The sequence below is a fragment of the Strongylocentrotus purpuratus genome, unplaced genomic scaffold, assembly GCF_000002235.5.
Source record: "Strongylocentrotus purpuratus isolate Spur 01 unplaced genomic scaffold, Spur_5.0 spur5_scaffold_14, whole genome shotgun sequence".
In the NCBI taxonomy this organism is placed as follows: Eukaryota; Metazoa; Echinodermata; class Echinoidea; order Camarodonta; family Strongylocentrotidae; genus Strongylocentrotus; species Strongylocentrotus purpuratus.
Window position 1 is genome coordinate 10,855,854 of NW_022145599.1, and position 19,061 is coordinate 10,874,914.

A 19,061-nucleotide genomic window follows, 5' to 3' on the forward strand; every position below is an offset into this window, starting at 1 on the left:
ACGAACAAACTACTGTTTGGAAATCGTTCGTCTTTGCTATTAACCTTCTTCAAACCGCACAACATTATTTGGTTTCAAAACACAATGTATACTCATTACAAAGGATTCTCCCTTTTTAGGTTTAACAAATACAGTTTAACTTAGTTTCACAGCAATCAACAACAAAGTAGGATTGAAAGCAATCTTAAACGTTTTGCAACGAAATGCTAATATTTGGGTTTAAAAAGTCATATTTCTAAATGAAAATATGTAGTCTTGACCAATGCTGAGCACTGCACAAAGTCCTATATAATTCCTACGAAAGAACTATAACATATCCTATCATCTGTACTATCAGAAAACTAAGACTTCATTTTTGTTCATTATAATTAAATAAATATTTGAAATACATATACATACTGCACTCTACAGGATACATACCGTACGTATATATATATATATCTATATATATATATATATATTTATATATGTAAACGAATCCCACTCAAAACATTAAATAAAGTGATCAAGGTTAAGTTAACACAGTAACATACATCAGAAGATTAGATCTTCGTCATCGTCAGTAACACCTATGAACAACAAATTTGTAGAAAATAACTGATCAATATACTGAAATATTATGTACAAGTATTATGATTAACAAACAATCGATAATGATTTTTTTTATTTTTTTATACAAGTGTCTCCAATCGGTTTACCTAGGTAAATAATATGAAAATTCAAGTTACGCTTCTGCATTCTCAAATCTTATGAGATTGCATTCAGATTCCGTACACTATGACATTTGACTACAATAATGTTTCATACTGTTTTCTTTTTTTTTGGCCAAGATATAAAAATCTTAGTTATGAGTATGGAATGTTTGACATTAATGAGAGTTTGATAGCTAGTATTCGAGCAAGCATGATAATAACATATCACTTCAAGGAGTTTATACCATGCAAACAGACTTGTTACTAGCCTTGTCTGAAAAATTACGGTTCATATCTCTGGAATACACGGTTCCATTAATTTCGTTTTGAAAAGCAAAACAGAATAATTATAAAAGGAGCATATCAATTAAAAGCAACACCCCAGCAAGACATAGCATGAACAAGAAAGAACTTTTAATCGTTCCTCTAAAACAACCCCGATAACTTCAGCACTAGCTTACATTCTATAAAATATATGCTGCAATAAGTCGATATGAGACTTTCAAGCATTCTCCCTTTAAGATGAGTACACTTTGACATAATTATAGCTACAGCGTTATTTAGGGTACGCGTATAAGCATTTTCCCTCCTTTTGAAAACACCCCCTAAGTCCGGTGTGATAAGTCAATATGGGCCGATTTTTGTGTGTGTTACGAGCCAGACTTTGCTGCGTGAAAAGTACCCCTTTACCGGACATTTTGGGAACATGAATGCGGTCCCTCCGTTCCTGGAGGGGGGGGGGGGGGGGGGGGGGCTGGGCCGGTGTATCCTAAGGGGTGGAGAGCGGGAGATTTTGTCTTTTAAAGCCTCGTTCTGATATGACGTGGCAAAAATTCGGCGGTGTTTTTATTTTTACGATGACGTAATGATGAAGTGTTACGCGCTTCATATTTCTGTATCTGACAACAGTATCTGAGTTCAGTAAATACGCTTAGGATCTTTGTTGTCATTCATTTACATTGGATAAACTCACCCCCCCCCCCCAAAAAAAAAAAAAAAAAAATTAACCCCCCCCCCCCCATAAAAACAAAAAGCAGGCGTTTTTTTCGGTGGTTTCCCATGTCATAATTATCTGACATGACAATGTTGACTGCGCTGAATCAAATAAACAATAGACCTCCGGACTCTGTTCTATCAAATATTGATCATGGCTCTAGAGTAGTGATGAGAAATCGAAAGGGTTTGCTAATCTCATTGGTTTCTTTGATGGCGAATGATCGGCTGCTTTGATCGTAATTAGTCATTACAGCGATGCCTTTGTGACTGCCTTCCTTCGTCCAGTAGAGGGTGCCATTGAAGTACTTGATATCTCGCAGTTCTTTTCGCTCTTCATCGCCACTGATGTCAGGGTCATTCATGTAGCGTGTGAGCTCGTGAGCCGTCCTAAGAGGTTGGTTTACGTCCTTGTAGAAAGATCGTTTCTGACCAAAGTCACAGAAAAATATGCGTCGGCGATCTCCTGCCAAAACAAAAGAATTAGCAAATCTTACAAGAAAACAAGAACATTTATTCTCATAAATAATTGAATATCGAAAGCCCCTTTAAAGTGTTCGGTGCCCCAAACATGTGATGGCAATGATGTCATTTAAGACATATTTCTGCAAGGATTTTCAAAACAAATGTATATGAAGACGAATATTGAGGAAAGACTACAACATTTAGGTTACCTTCGTATCTTTTATCAATATTTGTCTTTAAACACATTTTTTTTTTTTTTTGGGGGGGGGGGGGGGAATCTTTGCAGAAGTGTGTCTAAAATGACACCCTCTTTCACAATATTATACAATTTAAGTGAAATTTTGCCATCAAATTGTTGGCGAATTGGGGGCTCCCAATACTTTAGAGGGGTTATAATTTAAAAAAAAAGTATTACAAAACACACACAACAATCAATTAAAAATCAAAGTCTGAGAAGACAAGATAAGACTACGTACAACTTGTCGATACTGCATGTGTGTGGTACATGTGGCATATTATACAATGATGATTTCAGTAGTAATTTTGAATTCATTTTTCATACAATTTATAGTTTTCTCCGTTTTGCTTGCCCATGACATAACAACTATACTGTTACACCGGCACTAAGAAGGACATGGAAACATGCATATTTCTAAATAATGAAATTGTCAAATCTGCCACTGCCAACACTGTCTCCCCGCGACTATGCAAAACGTTGATTTAATGCTTTTTAATGAAGGTATAAAATGAGGGCTCGTTACAATGTTTCCAGTATGGAATGAAGGGAATATCGCAACATAATTATTTTTTCACGATAAATCCATGATTTTGCATTCCAAAGATCTTCATGAAGAATCTTTCTATCTCTCCACGTACACGGCTGATGTCAATGGCCCTTCTCAAGAAGAAATACGTACGGCTGATGTCAATGTCGGGATAATTATTGTGATTTCTTGGCTCCGGGGGCGTCAAGTGTCACGGACATTTGTGCTATACAAGAACCCACAACATCTATTTTCAATGGACGCTCACATCATCATTGTATTGTACATGTATTACATATCTTGCGTTTATTCCTTAAAACATATTTTAACAACACTCTTTTCAACCATACACCGATGCATTGTGTTCCGAATTATAAAAAAGTTTATGCCTACCCTATCAAAACAACTCTTGGTTTCTCCATTTATCATTTATCATTCTTTCATAAAATTCATCTCTTTGTCTATGTTCTAAAATGCATTGATATTTGAGAATCGTTACAATGTTGGTTACCTAAATAATATTGATAATACCTCTTTCCTATAAAACGCTTTACCATCAATTATTAACCAAAGCGCTTAGTATTATTATTGGCCCCGGTCATTGGATTCTATCACCGTTCTTCACAATAAGGTGCACATTCTCCACTCCATAAATGCGTTAAAATTAGTCGCCTGCATGCTAATCCAACCACAATGAAGTTCGCATCATACCGGGTACCCATTAACACCTGGGTGGAACCATGTAGATAAACTGTCTTGTTAAATGGCATGTCATTTTACTAAACCCTTCTAAATATGTAATACGTACGGCTGAGATCAATGCTTAATCCGGTGATGTCAGATAGATCGGTATTAATGTATACCTCTTCCATGCCATGTCCTTCGAGAGATTTGCGCCATATCCAGTTTTTAATCGACACATACAAGAATCTGAAAAATCAAGAGTGTCCTGTCAATTCATATCAACATCAAGAATATCATAAATTGTCATGACGTCATCCTTTCACCAGCATAATGGGTAAGTATTGAAAGAAATGAAACATTTCATGCATTATCGTTTGAGTAAACTTGGTGTGAGCTCCCTAAAATAAAAAGTCAAGTATTGCCGTCGAGCGAAAAAGGTCTCAGTATTGAAAATCATAAGGCAAGCCTCGTAATTCCCTGTACTTGCTGGCTTTTGCTGCATTCCATTATTATTGTCATTATTAGGTGATCTGCCGCGAAGCGTGGCAGAGCATCTATTGATTTCTTCAGAACCTATCTAGTGTTTTTCTTTCCTTTTTTCCCCATTTCTTTCTGTATGGGTTTTATTCGCTTCATATCTCATGAATGATTTGGTAAATGACAATGTTCATGACATGTGCCATATGATGCATAAATATTGATCCTAAAGAAGAGATTATTTTGTTATTACTGATGCGGGACGTCATCTTGGCGCAATTTGGTTAATTTCCATTGTTGACAATATTTCCGTCATACATTGTCATTTCTGAATGATATTTGATATGCATAAACTTGACGTCATGGATAAACTTTTGGTCACACCTTTGGGTCACACCCATGTCCGTGCGCGCAAAAAATTAAAATTGAAACATGTTTCAGACCTTTTTGAACATTTCAAAATTTTGCGCGTGTGGACGCATGCGGCGCATTTTTGCGCGTGCCGTCCATACTTATTGTATTAATTAATTTTGTTCACTCGTCTTGTGTTGCTGATACTATTCTTAGCAATTTGAAATCACTTTTACTCATTATTGACCTAGAAAAAGAAGTACCTATCTTCAATCCGCTGGTGACTCCCAAGTTTTCTTTCATGTTCTGATAGGGTATGAATTGGAGATGCGATTTCATGTATCACGTTTGCTCTTAGAATGCTATGACGTCAACATTTGAATTTAATTCGATTAGGTAATATATGCCGTCCCTACTCTGATATATCCCATATTTTATTTTGTTGTAGCTGAGGCTTTAGTCTACACATTTTCAATTTTCAATTTTTGATCAGAAGACGGGATTGTGGTCAAAATTCCGATTTCTTCTTGTATGTGTTATATGAATAGAGGATGGATTTTTTTTCTTCTTCAAAGTCCGAATTTCTCATTGACTCTGCATTTTATTATGATCGGTCGCGTAGTGTAGCAAATCTCCTAATGCCGGAGTGTAGTGTTTTAACATTCTCTCTCTCTCTATCTCTCGATCTGTCGATCTCACTACCAACTTTCTTCTTCTTCTCTTTACTTTCGCCGACATATAAAAATCTGACCACTAGTCCTCTGGTTAACACTCCTTCTACTCATTATCCTTACCACCGACCCACCCAAGACGCCGTCAAAACATATGATACATGTACGTGGCTGGGTCGTAAATCTAATCATTATCATTAATATAATAATCATTATCATAATCACCATTACCATTATCATCTCATAATCATCATCGTTATTATCATGTATTTGGTGAACACATAATCACGTTTTAAGTGAATACAAACAGCAGGAGACTTTCAATTGACTTGCATGACATTGTGTGATTATGTGGGGTACTACTTGGTAGGGTCTCGGTGAGTCAATTAACGACCCCACCCCTACTTCCGTACCATCAGTATGATTACGTGATTAAACTTACCGCTGTTTCTCATCCACCTCCAAAGAATAAGGGTCATCATATACGGTTGCAAAGTTGGCTTCATTCCTTGGAAATGCGCTTCCTTGTCCAATATCCACAGTTGTTATATCCTTTGACCCTTTGTAGGCGATGTACAAAGTGCGTGATGATTCAGCGATCGCAATTCCCTGTGGTTCTATAAGATTCAAATGAAATGCTGAATTCTAAACATCTTTAACTGGAGGGGGGGGGGGGGGGGGGGGGGGAGAGGGGGCTCCTAACGATTGGTTTACTTCAAATACTCAATTTTTTCAGATTCGAAACGGGATAGACAGAAGATATTAGCATTCAATAAGCAATCAAACAAACAAAGATTGCATGATAATACAAATCATGATACATTCAATGTTGTTTGATATCCTTCTCATTAAGAAGATATGCTGTGCCATCAACTTTATTTCAGTGTCATATGGTGTCAGATTCCTTGATACTTTTTATTCGTATATACTAAGATTTATGATATAATTCTGTATTTGTTTAATCCGTATTAGTAGGGAGCAAGTTTATCCTTATGTCTGAGCGTATTCGGAGCGTATTTCAAAGCTTATCTATGGACATTTTCTACGCCGCGGCGCGCCGTACCATTGCCGTTTCCAGAAGTGACGTCCTCCATGTTCGTTCCATCCTCATCAGCACGATGAACTCGTTTTGTATGCTTGTCAGTCCAGTAGATCTTCTTCTCCACGGAGTCATAGGTAATAAAACGCGGTTCTTTAGTGGATGGAATGGAAGTGAAGTCTAGGTCAGCTTGTAGATCTGCAACAAAAATCTTGTACTCGGTGCCTTCATCTGTCACAAAGATCTTTGCAGTCGATTCTAAAATAAATGGGCGAAAGGAAGGTAATTTTATTCCATAACGTTTGATGTTTCTCTTTCAATAGATGAACCGAATAGATCCGTATATCAAGACATATGAAGATAAAGAAATAAGCAAAGAAATTATTCAAAGAATATACGTTAAGATTGCTCTATACAGAACCAGGAACATACTGGCTCAGTTCTCCCTCAAGGTCTTAGTTCTATGTTAGAAGAGGTTTTCTGCCTATATACATCAACACGATTTTTGTTTTCCTTCAATGTTATCTTTTAGACTTTTTAATGTTTATTTTTTGCCTATTAGTCTTATTCTTAGTCTTACTTTAAAATCTGTAAAATTAAAATTAAAACGAGTAAAGGCCACCGCACACTGTCATTACTACCGTTACGATTGTGAAGAAAAACAAGCATTTATACTGTATTAAATATGGAAATCTAAAACAGACATCATGTTTCTGATTTAGGTTCAAATGATGATAAGAATACTAACAATCGGAAATGAAGTGCATTTGAGCCCTCTCGTCAGAATAAAGGCCTAACCGGCTTCAAATCGTAAACAATACGATTCTGAGAATTTAAATTTGATTAATCATATGAATATTCATAAATGTATTTATGGGCCATAACCAGCATTCCAATGAATAATGCTCTGAATATAAATTGCAACTATGTGCTCCTTCAATTGTAAATAACAATGCCAATGTACAAATGAATATCTGTCATTCTTCCTTCTTGAGAGCTGGTAAAGAGATAATCAATTAAAGGTACACCCTTAAGTCACATTCAATCAATGTTAATGCTGATATACAATACCTTAACAAATCAAAGGTAGTATGCCACTTCTTGATTATAAAACTATTCTGAGTCACAGAGGGATCGAATGATTATCTATACTACACGTACTACAATAGACTGATTGTTGACGTTCGTTAACTTTGCGAATGTGTATTATGCAGGTTTTGAGGTGAGTAATTCTAGAATGTGGATATATCCACAGAAGGCCACTTTTCTCCTTCTATGCATGGTTTTCGTTCACGTTAAATAGAGCTTAGTTTTACGACTATAACTTACATACAAAGTGTAATGATTATCGAACAATCTGACTAGCAAAATCGACGACAAGATATTATCTCCTTGTGCAATTTTGTTAATTTAGATGGCCATATAGAAATACCTATTTTAGAATGGTAATTTGCATGCTATCTATTTTGTTTAAAAAAACAGCAACAGCAGCAACTACAAACAATATGAAATAATAGTTGCTGCTGTTGCTGTTTTTTTGTTTGTTATTGTTTGCTTTGTTCGCAAAATATTTCATCACATTATCTATGGAATGAATAAGCTTTGTTACTACAAACCGTTAGAAATAACAAAAGATGACAGCCTCTTTAAAAGAAAGCGCCGAAATAAAAAAATGAATGTAAGGAAAAAAAGAAATATATCAAATAAATGTTTGTACTGAGTGACAGATAGATTGAGAGAGAGAGAGAGAGAGAGAGAGAGAGAGAGAGAGAGAGAGAGAGAGAGAGAAAGAGCGAGGGGAGAGGGAGGGGTGGTGTAAATTAAGTTTTCTTACGAGTCGTTGTGATTTCTTGTGTAGTAGTTGATTCTGAAGAAGAAATGATATATAAACACCTGATGATCCACCCAAGGGACAAATGAAATTTAAATTCATATTTACCAAAATTTAACAAATCTTACTGGACAAATCATCACATGCTATTAAATTCCTAAAGAGAAAGATGGTGTAAACTCTTAAGAATAGAAGTGGTAGGATGTGAGGTGGTGGATTACGTCATAGACATCGTTGTGGTGTCTTGTGAAGAAGTTGATTCTGAAGAAAAAATTCGATATTATACATGTGATAAAACAATCTGAGGGCAAAAATATATTTGAATTCATACCTTAATCTTACTGGACAAATCATCACATGATATTCAATTCTTATAGCTATTGACGCCTGAGCGGCTGCCGAAAACAAGCATATTGTTTACAAATGAACGTGAAAGTGAAAGAGAGAGGCATGGAGAGACGGAGAAAGAAATTTGAAGAGAGAAAAGGGAAGTGAGAATTCATCTAACAAAGAAATCGAGAGATAAAGAAAAGGCGGAGATAGAAAGAGAAAGAGAGACAGAGAGAGACAAAGAGAGACAAAGAAAGAGAGTGAGGGTGATTGAAGAAATTTAGAAAAGTATCATAAAAAAAGGTGAGCATGGTTAAAGAGAACGAAAGAATGAGAGAGAGAGAGAGAGAGAGAGAGAGAGAGAGAGAGAGAGAGAGAGGGAGAAGTGGTGTAATTGAAGTTTTCTTACGAGTAGTAGTGGTAGGATGTGAGGTGGTGGCTTTCGTCGTGGACATTGTTGTGATGTCTTGTGTTGTAGTTGATTCTGAAGAAGAAATAAGATATAAACACCTGATAAAACAATCTGAGGACAAGAACAGATTTGAATTCATATCAACACAAATTTAACAAATCCTCACATTATATTCAATTGCTAGCATTTGACGCCTGAGCGGCTGCCAAGAACAAGAGGTTGGTTCACGTTGTAGCATATTGTTTACATTTGCAGGTGAACATAAAAGAGAGAGGCATGGAGAGACGGAGAAAGAAATTTGAAGAGAGAAAAGGGAAGTGAGAATTCTTAAAACACAGAAATCGAGAGATAAAGAAAAGACGGAAAAAGAAAGAGAGACAGAGGCAGAGACAGAGAGTGAAGATGATTGAAGAAATTTAGAATATGGTAATCAAAAAGGGCGAGCATGGTTAAAGAGAACGAAAGAGAGAGAGAGAGAAAGAGAGAGGGGAGAGAGAGAGAGAGAAAGAGAGAGGGGGAGAGAGAGAGAGAGAGAGGAGAGAGACAGAGAGAGACAGAGAGAGAGAGAGGTGGTGTAAATGAAGTTTTCTTACGAGTAGTTGTGGTAGGATGTGAGGTGGTGGCTTCCGTCGAAGACATCGCTGTGGTGTCTTGTGTTGAAGTTGATTCTGAGGAAGAAATATGATATACACCTAAATGACACAATCTGGGGCCAAATGAAATTTAAATTCATGTTGACCAAATTTTCCAAATCTTTCTGGAAAAATCATCACATGCTATTAAATTCCTAAAGAGAGAGATAATGTAAATGAAGTTTTCTTACGAGTAGTAGTGGTAGGATGTGAGGTGGTGGCTTCGGTCGTGGACATCTTTGTGGTGTCTTGTGTAGTAGTTGATTCTGAAGAATAAATAAGATTCAAACACCTGATAAAACAATCTGAGGGCAAGAATAGATTTGAATTCATATTTACCCACATTTAACAAATCTTACTGGACAAAATTTATCACATTATATTCAATTCCTAGCATTCGACGCCTGAGCGGCTGCCGAGAACAAGAGGTTGCTTCACGTAGTAGCATATTGTTTACATTTGCAGGTGAACATAAAAGAGAGAGGCATGGAGAGACGGAGAAAGGAATTTGAGAAGAGAAAAGGGAAGTGAGAATTCATATAACATAGAAATCGAGAGAGAAAGAAAAGACGGAAAAAGAAAGAGAGACAGAGGCAGAGACAGAGAGTGAGGGTGATTGAAGAAATTTAGAAAATGGTAATAAAAAAGGGTGAGCATGGTTAAAGAGAACGAAAGAGAGAGAGAGAAAGAGAGAGGGGAGAGAGAGAGAGAAAGAGAGAGGGGGGAGAGAGAGAGAGAGGAGAGAGACAGAGAGAGACAGAGAGAGACAGAGAGAGACAGAGAGAGACAGAGAGAGAGAGAGAGAGAGAGAGAGAGAGAGAGGTGGTGTAAATGAAGTTTTCTTAAGAGTAGTTGTGGTAGGATGTGAGGTGGTGGCTTCCGTCGAAGACATCGCTGTGGTGTCTTGTGTTGAAGTTGATTCTGAGGAAGAAATATGATATACACCTAAATGACACAATCTGGGGCCAAATGAAATTTAAATTCATATTGACCAAATTTTCCAAATCTTTCTGGAAAAATCATCACATGCTATTAAATTCCTAAAGAAAGAGATAATGTAAATGAAGTTTTCTTACGAGTAGTAGTGGTAGGATGTGAGGTGGTGGCTTCCGTCGTGGACATCTTTGTGGTGTCTTGTGTAGTAGTTGATTCTGAAGAATAAATAAGATTTAAACACCTGATAAAACAATCTGAGGGCAAGAATAGATTTGAATTCATATTTACCCACATTTAACAAATCTTACTGGACAAAATTTATCACATTATATTCAATTCCTAGCATTCGACGCCTGAGCGGCTGCCAAGAACAAGAGGTTGCTTCACGTTGTAGCATATTGTTTACATTTGCAGGTGAACATAAAAGAGAGAGGCATGGAGAGACGGAGAAAGGAATTTGAGAAGAGAAAAGGGAAGTGAGAATTCATATAACATAGAAATCAAGAGATAAAGAAAAGACGGAAAAAGAAAGAGAGACAGAGGCAGAGAGTGAAGATGATTGAAGAAATTTAGAAAATGGTAATCCAAAAGGGTGAGCATGGTTAAAGAGAACGAAAGAAAGAGATAGAGAGAGGGTGAGAGAGATAAAGAGAGGAGAGAGAGAGAGAGAGAGAGAGAGAGAGAGAGAGAGAGAGAGGAGTGAGACAGAGAGAGACAGAGACAGAGACAGAGAGAGGGGGAGAGGTGGTGTAAATGAAGTTTTCTTACGAGTAGTAGTGGTAGGATGTGACGTGGCGGATTCCGTTGTGTACTTCGTTGTGGCGTGTTGTGTAGTAGTTGATTCTTAAAGCAATATGATATGGGGATGGAGATGGTGGTAAGCGAGGAACGAAGGAAGGTGGGGGGGGGGGGTGGTGCTTAAACGTACTCGTACATACTCATATTAATGGGCCTTCCATGCTTTCGGCGGCAATACCTTGGAAAATCTTTGACAATTTCCATTTGCACCAAAATCACCCACTTTCTTAGAGGACATGTGTGAAAAGATCATGATTCTTAACACCTATCCTTTATATACTATTGCATATTTCTAAGCCTGAAAATATTTCGACATTGACTCCTCTATGATCTCAGAAAGGTCTCAATTTTCTAACGCATGCATACATGTTAGTAGTTGATAGTTTCTAAATTGTATAGTTATCATTATTGTTCAAGAATCATAATTTTCCAATGCCTACCCTTCAATGAGTTTTAATCAATCTACAAGTTGGACTGACATATCATAATTGTTACGATCATCACTATAAACCTAAAACTCACCAGCTAACTTGCAAACGAAATGTCGTTTAATACCCTTAAATGCGACGGGAAACGAGGGCATGTATTCTGGCACTGTAGGCATCAATTTACCATTGACAAGAATCGGCTGGCAATGATTATCCGCCGTATGCAACACTTCATCGGCCATGTTTGTAGACCCCCGCGCGTGAGCTGAAACACGTACACATATACAGAAAATCAATAAGTAATTAAATACACAAAATGTAAAGTTGACATGTATACACACAAAAAACAAGATCGCAAGGAAACAACAAAGAATCAAATACAAAAATGTAATCTCATTACTTTCGTTCAACGGAGTTCAACCTGAATAATTATGTTCGCAGACCACTATAATACGCATCTTCTGCTCTTTCTCTCTTTCTCTCACTCACTCACTCTCTCTCTCTCTCCCCTCTCTCTCACTCTCTCTCCCCCCTCTCTCTCTCTCTCTCTCTCACACACACACACACTCTCATTCTTCTCCCCTCCACACTCCACATTTTTGCATTTGTTACGGAAGTTCCCCCGTGTCGCCACCCCCTATTCAAACTCGTCTTATGTCACTGGTCCGGGAGGGGTAGCGAAGAAGTGATGGGGACACATGTCATCAGTTTAGCCAAACATGGGGAAGCAGAAAGAGGGTGGATCAGGAACCGGTCAAAAAACATTTAACTACCTGTCGTGTCTTCATTCGAATTACGACATAACATGTAGTTTTGTTTTTGACAGGTACGTTCCGGCTCCCTAGTAAGGGAACCATCTCTCAAACACTCATGATTCTACCTCCCTACCTTTCTTTACTACCACGATCACCTAAATTAAAGACTTAAACCAAACAAAATATGAGATACAATACTTAGTGGGGTCAGAATAGAGTTTGACCAAAAACAATTGCAACATGTATTTGCCAGCGTTACATATAGCTGGCAAATGTTGTTTATACGGCAATACGTCGGAACACTAATTGCTATCTGGCATGCGTTGAGTCGAAGGTGTTTAATTGAATATGAAAAGAGGGGATGCGAAATATGGGTGCGGTGTATAGGAGGAGTCGATAGGGACTTTTAGATTGAGTGGACGGGAACGGCGTGAACGTCCACTAATCAAGCGTGTCAGCGTAGTCAACTGCCCCTGTTGACTACAGATATAAATATTTTAGATTTTACTCGAGGATATACGTCGACAGGAAGTCAGCATGATGAAGTCATGAACGGCGCGCCAAATTTCAAAGGAGATTCCGCGCTTACTACGTACGTCACCAGCCGGCTGGGCGGTACACGGTGTGGAGGCGAAGCTTATGCACACTGCCATTGCCACTAGCTATAAACCTTTCTAAGGGTGCTATAACATACCAATCAAACTTTCACATTTCAAGACAAATGAATTTGAATCTACCTAGATCTACCTCAGTTTCGTGAAAGCTGTTGTTGCTCAAAGACAAAATTATATCTCTGAATTTTTTATCATTCATCTTGAGGCTTGAAATGACGTCACGACTATGTGAAAACAAGATTTAGGACGACGGGAAAATCAAAGTGGACGCGTTCTCGATTCTGATAGTCGACGACGGAGACGATGTGACGCATGCGCGGTGCCTTAAAATGACGTCATCACGTAGCAGTCAACTATGTCGACGTGCAAATATAAAAGTCCTTATTCTAGCCTAGGAGCCTTCCAAGGTCCGCACACTAGCATGTTTTTTAATATGAAGTTTTTAAGGGTGAAGTAAATAATGATAATTTGTAGGAGACGTCATTTTGTCAGAGTGGCATCTGGATGTGATGGTTGCTATGGGTGATACTATGTGGTAAACGGTGTTAGGTGGAACAACAGGTTTCTCAACGGTTTCCGGTAGTGCTTGAAAGCAGGCACAAACTCTAAGAAAATCGGACCCCCAGAAAGTGGTTATTTTCAAAATGACGTTCAAGAGTGGTATGGCCACCAGAAAACCTGGAAATCCATGATGGTGCACTTCCAATTTAGCAAATATATAATTTACATAACCAGATTTTGATTCTCTTTTGAACAGTAAGAAGTTGTGAAGATTAAACAAAATGTATTTTCGAGTTATGGATTTTCATTGATATACAAAAAGAATCACATAGTTTTACGCGAGACAGTAATGTTTTGTAATATGGTTGTAACTGTGCTCTACAATTTGGCTGCTGGCATGAATGCAAGACATTATGTGTCACTGAGGTCGACATTCTAGCCTTTAATAGATGAAATGTGATTTACATTTTTTCTCCATTCTGCCCTCCAAGATGGACTGCGCATTTGAAAACAGTATTGAATATCCTAACAAAACCTATAATGTACACCTTTAACGCTAAAATACACTTACACCTAACAAATATAATTATCCTCATTATTTTTGGTAAAATAAAAATGTTACTCATTTTCAATCATTTAAATTTGTCAGCCGTTTTTATACATTTTTCCAGCTTTCCTGCCCATCATTCTTGACACATATCAACTTGATCTTGTTTTAATAGAGTTTTAAATCCCGAAACCAATGAAAAGACACTAACATTATTTTTATTGGAGGGATACCTAATGGATAGCAAATACAAATGTTTTGGCAACAACTTTGAATTGCACAATGGCAGCACAACCGTCTTGGATACATTGCTCTATAAAAGGCTATAACATACTTTTTCGTGCATCAATGAATATTTTTACACTTAAAATGTACTTTGCACTTGAAAACTGCCTTGTAAATAGTAAACTGAATCCGGTTATGTTACGAAACTGGCTACAATAAATTGTGGACGACGCCATCATGAGTTACCGGGTTTTCTGGCGGCTACTACACATTTTAAACAGTCAAAATTGATTTGTCGACCGCGAAATCTAGATATAGATACAACAATCTCTTATATGGATATGTCACGATTTATGGCTAATTTCAGTTTTCGTCGGCCATCTCGGATTACAAAACGGATGCCATCTTTGAAATTGTTTTGAGTATAAGGCTATAGTAAGTGGACTTAAACCTTTATGATCATTTAAAGCACACTAGAGTATCCTGACCTCTTAAACATACATTTAATCTTGCAAATGACAGTTTTACTGCCAACTTTAACTCACTTCCGGTCATCTTTAGGAGAATGGTGGCCATTTTGGATGCCATCTTGAATTTACAGATATTTTGGTGGCCATAACACATTGTATGTGGTATGATGGATTCTTCGACCCCCGATACCTAGGTATGTTTCTTAAAATTTTAGTATGTTGTTCCGGATTTCAAACGTTACCGGAAACCTTTGGAAAACCTGTTGCAATATTTTAGGGGTTGACGTATTTTTACCCATAAATGCCATGTTAACTGATATCAGCATACTAAGTTTAGAGCGCTATAACTTAAAAAAAAAAAAAAAAAAATGATAACATATTGAACATATGTTTAGGCAGTTTTCTAAAAAGAAATTACTGAAGATAATTTATGAAACGTAGAGAAACATGCATTTTGGACGAAATTCATATTATGGGGAAAATTTGGGGAAAATCACATTTTTGGCTCTCCATTGTTATTCAAACTATAATCAAGCCTACCAAATGTAGTATCATTTTGTAGAGAATTTGTAATTCTCTTTCAAATGACAGCTCACACAGGGTAAAATTGTGGTTATGTTAAAAGGTAATCTTCAAACTGTTCAATATACATACACATGCATAGCGGCTATTTTGAAATATGGCACAACTGTTTTTCAGCAGAATATTTTTTCAACATATTGAAAACAATATCAAATGTCTCAAAACCCTCAAATTGGACTTTTGCCCCAAGGTAACTGATCTAGCCCGCGAGTATGCTCCTAATTAATTTAAAAAAAGACGAAATTCATTCTAACTCTCACCAATGACGAATGAAGTGCAGAGAAGTAGGAACGCGTCTCTCAGGGTAACAGCGGATTTATGTCTCTGCATCTATTATATAGTCAAAAAGAAAAAAAATTCAAGGGATTTAGCACTGTAAAAGTAAAACCGTTTTCTCACTCTTACGAAAAGTGTTGTATTTATTTATTTATTCAAGTTTTATTTGAAATGAAGGGTAGGTATACATTCAGTTTAACAGAACTGCTTTCCAAGTACGCTCTCTAAAACGACATAACAAGTTTGTGATATAGAAAATACAAGGAATACATAACAAGATATCATTCATAAAAACTAAACATTTACATGTTTGACATAATATAGAGTACACACATAAATAACATAAGAAAACTACTTATACCGGTAGAGGGAAATAAGAACGGAGATTTTACTTTAATAAATGCTTTGCCAATTGGCATCCGTGCTTAAATATTTGAATTGATTTGGTTGATTGAATTGAGGGAGGAAGTTATTAAATAGGGTGCTTGCTTTATACGAGAATTATCTTTTTTGAATTCGGTTTTCGGGTATGGGATGTCAAGAAGAGAATTCAATGAATAGCGGGTACAGTAGTTGAAGGTGCGATAATTGATAAGTGATTTTAAATAAGTTGGGGCCATGACATTTATAATTTTAAAAGCTAACAAACAGTAGTGATATTTTAATCTTTGTTCGACCGATTTCCAATTTAAAGTCGTAAGAAGCGTACATTGTTGTGTGTCGTAATCCTTATTTAAAATCAATCTCGCAAATCTTTTTTGTAACTTTTGCAGCTTCGATAAATTTGTCTTTAAGCAGTTTCCCCAAGCAGTACAACAATAGTCGATATGTCGGTAGTCGGTAAAATTAATGCAAAATAGAGGTTTACAAGAGTTTTATGGGGCATTAGGCGTTTGATACGACGAATATATCCAATAGAACGATATATCTTAGTACTTATATATTTTATATGTTCAGACCATGCAAGTTGTGAGTCAAGTATAACTAGTATTTCATTGTTTCGACACACTGTAAGATTTTATCCAATTAATTTAATTGAGAGACGATTGTTCTTCAACTTTCTTTTTGATCCAAAGGACATAACCATATTTTTTTTGAGGGTGTATATACATCTTATTTATATCAAACCATTTAAATATTAAATCAAAGTCATTCTGTAAATTTTCTTGAACTTTAGAAAAGTCACTAGAATTATTAAAAATGACAGTATCGTCAGCATAAAGTGATATTTTGGAATCATTATGAAATGTTTAATTATTAATATCATTAATGTACACACACAAATCAAAGGGCCCAGAATTGACCCTTGTGGCACCCCGGACTTAACAGTTAAATACTCGCTACAATGATTATCTATAGTAACACAATGTTGTCTACCAATTAAAGATGAGTAGACATTAAGATGAAACCCTGAAACTATTGGATTGGCTTACAGATACGGATGGGGATAACGAAATTAGTTTGATAAAGAACGCTTTGCGAATGTTCTTAATGTTTTTAATAACAAGACATGCCACATGTGGTCATCAATATTAGGTAGACATAACAAAATTGAAACTTCAAAGAAATGGGAAATGTTGATTCCCCACGTCCTTTAAACAAAAATATATTCATATTTCACATTAGTTTTGCCTTGTATTTCTTTGAAATATTAATGTATAAAATTCAGATCGTGATAAAATTGTTATCCAATACAATTGATCATTATCATCGAATTCTATGATAAAACCCAATATGACCCTTGATTCGTCTTACCTTTATATAAATTGTTCTCTGCTCTTATATTGTAAAAATACTTTTTCAGTCGAACAACAATCTTGAAGTTTACGGCACCAACAGTTATTTTCCAAACAAGAAAAACGTGGAATGGTGTTTATTTGCACACAAAATAACGGATGAAAATGCTTTAAGAGCAATAGGTACATGTAATTCATTAAATAAACGACATTGCGATTTGGCGGCTAGTCAAAATTGATTTCTGTTTGAGATGTTATAGAGCGGGTGTGTTCCTGCTGTAGGAGCATGACAGACAATGGCTGGCTCAATGTGTGTGGTAAGTATTGTATACCATCGGACCAATCAGAGAGCTGCATAGTGTGTACCTATAATCCCTTCCATGTGTACATCAATTTGGCGATATATTATAAACGTTATAATAAAGGGTCTATCTACGAAATAAAAAGATCACTGCGCACGCACGCCGAGTAGCCGAGAAGCCTGTTTCAGACACAGAACTGTTACATTTTACAGTTCTGTGGTTTCAGATCGAGCAAAGTTAGATTTCTATGCAATCGAAACCGGGCTGACCAGATTAAACGTATACACAAAAAAAAAAAAAAAAAAAAAAACGAAGTCGTAAACCATCTAGAGACTCCAAATAAATTGCGATACTGGTTAATCTATTATATTATTACAATTTTTTATTTTCAGTGTTCTTTACTGATAACTTAATTTTCTTATATAACCGAAGATATGGCGTATATATCCAGTACTGAATAAACGCCATAAAACTACTACCAACAACAACACCTTCTATCTACGAATTAATATGCAGCGGCGGATCTAGGATTTCGGAGGGGGGGGGGGGGGGGGGGGGGGACAAACGTTTGCGCAAAGCGCGCTGCCAGCGCGTTAGCGCTAGCTTTTCTGGATGGGGACCAAGGGCCCGCCTTAAGGCCCCAATTGTGGTGCAGAGCCCCAGACGTTCTCGAGTTTTAGCAATTCTGAACCTTAAAAATAGCGGTCTTGAGCGATAGAAACACATTCACTCTCTTATGAACAATTTTTTACAACAAATGGTTGTCTTAGGAATCACTTTTATCTTTGCGGATGGGGTCCAGGGGGGGGGGGGGGGAGATCGGTCACCCGAGGAGGATGATGAATGAGTGGATACATAGAAAAAGTTACCAGCATATTTAAAAAGTCATTAGCTTTATGACAAGATGTGGTATTTAATAGATTAATATTGAAATCTCCCATCAGATATACAATCTTATTCTCTGTGTTTATTTTATGAAGAGCTGAACCAGTTATATCTAAAAAATTCTTGCACTGACTGATCAGGTGGCCTATAAATTACTCCTATAATTATGTTCTTATTACATACATTCTCTATTTCAATAAATATACTTTCTATTACTCCATTGTTAATATCTAAATCACCTCTATGTTTATGAATCAGATTTTCCCGAATGAACACACCAACACCCCTCCTCTCCTCTCAGCTCTACTATTATGTAAAAAGCTAAAGCCTTGAATATTGCACAATAATGAGTTGTCAATTTTGCCAATTTTCTCGGAGAAAGAACGCATTTAAATCTTCAAAATGAATTGGATATATGCAGTAGTGTTGTTAAAGGCCACATATGGCGCTATAACAATATTGGAGTCAACATGGACAGACAGTGATGGGTTCAAGCTTGGTGGTCTCCAATTCCCTATACCTACCCTAATTGATTCAGATCACTATGGCAACACTATTTTTTTGCTTGCAGTTTCTCAACACTGCATTCATCAGTTTATAATCACCTACGTATCCTAATCATAGTAGAAATAAATTCGGTTTCAACAATTAAACTAATCGAGGTG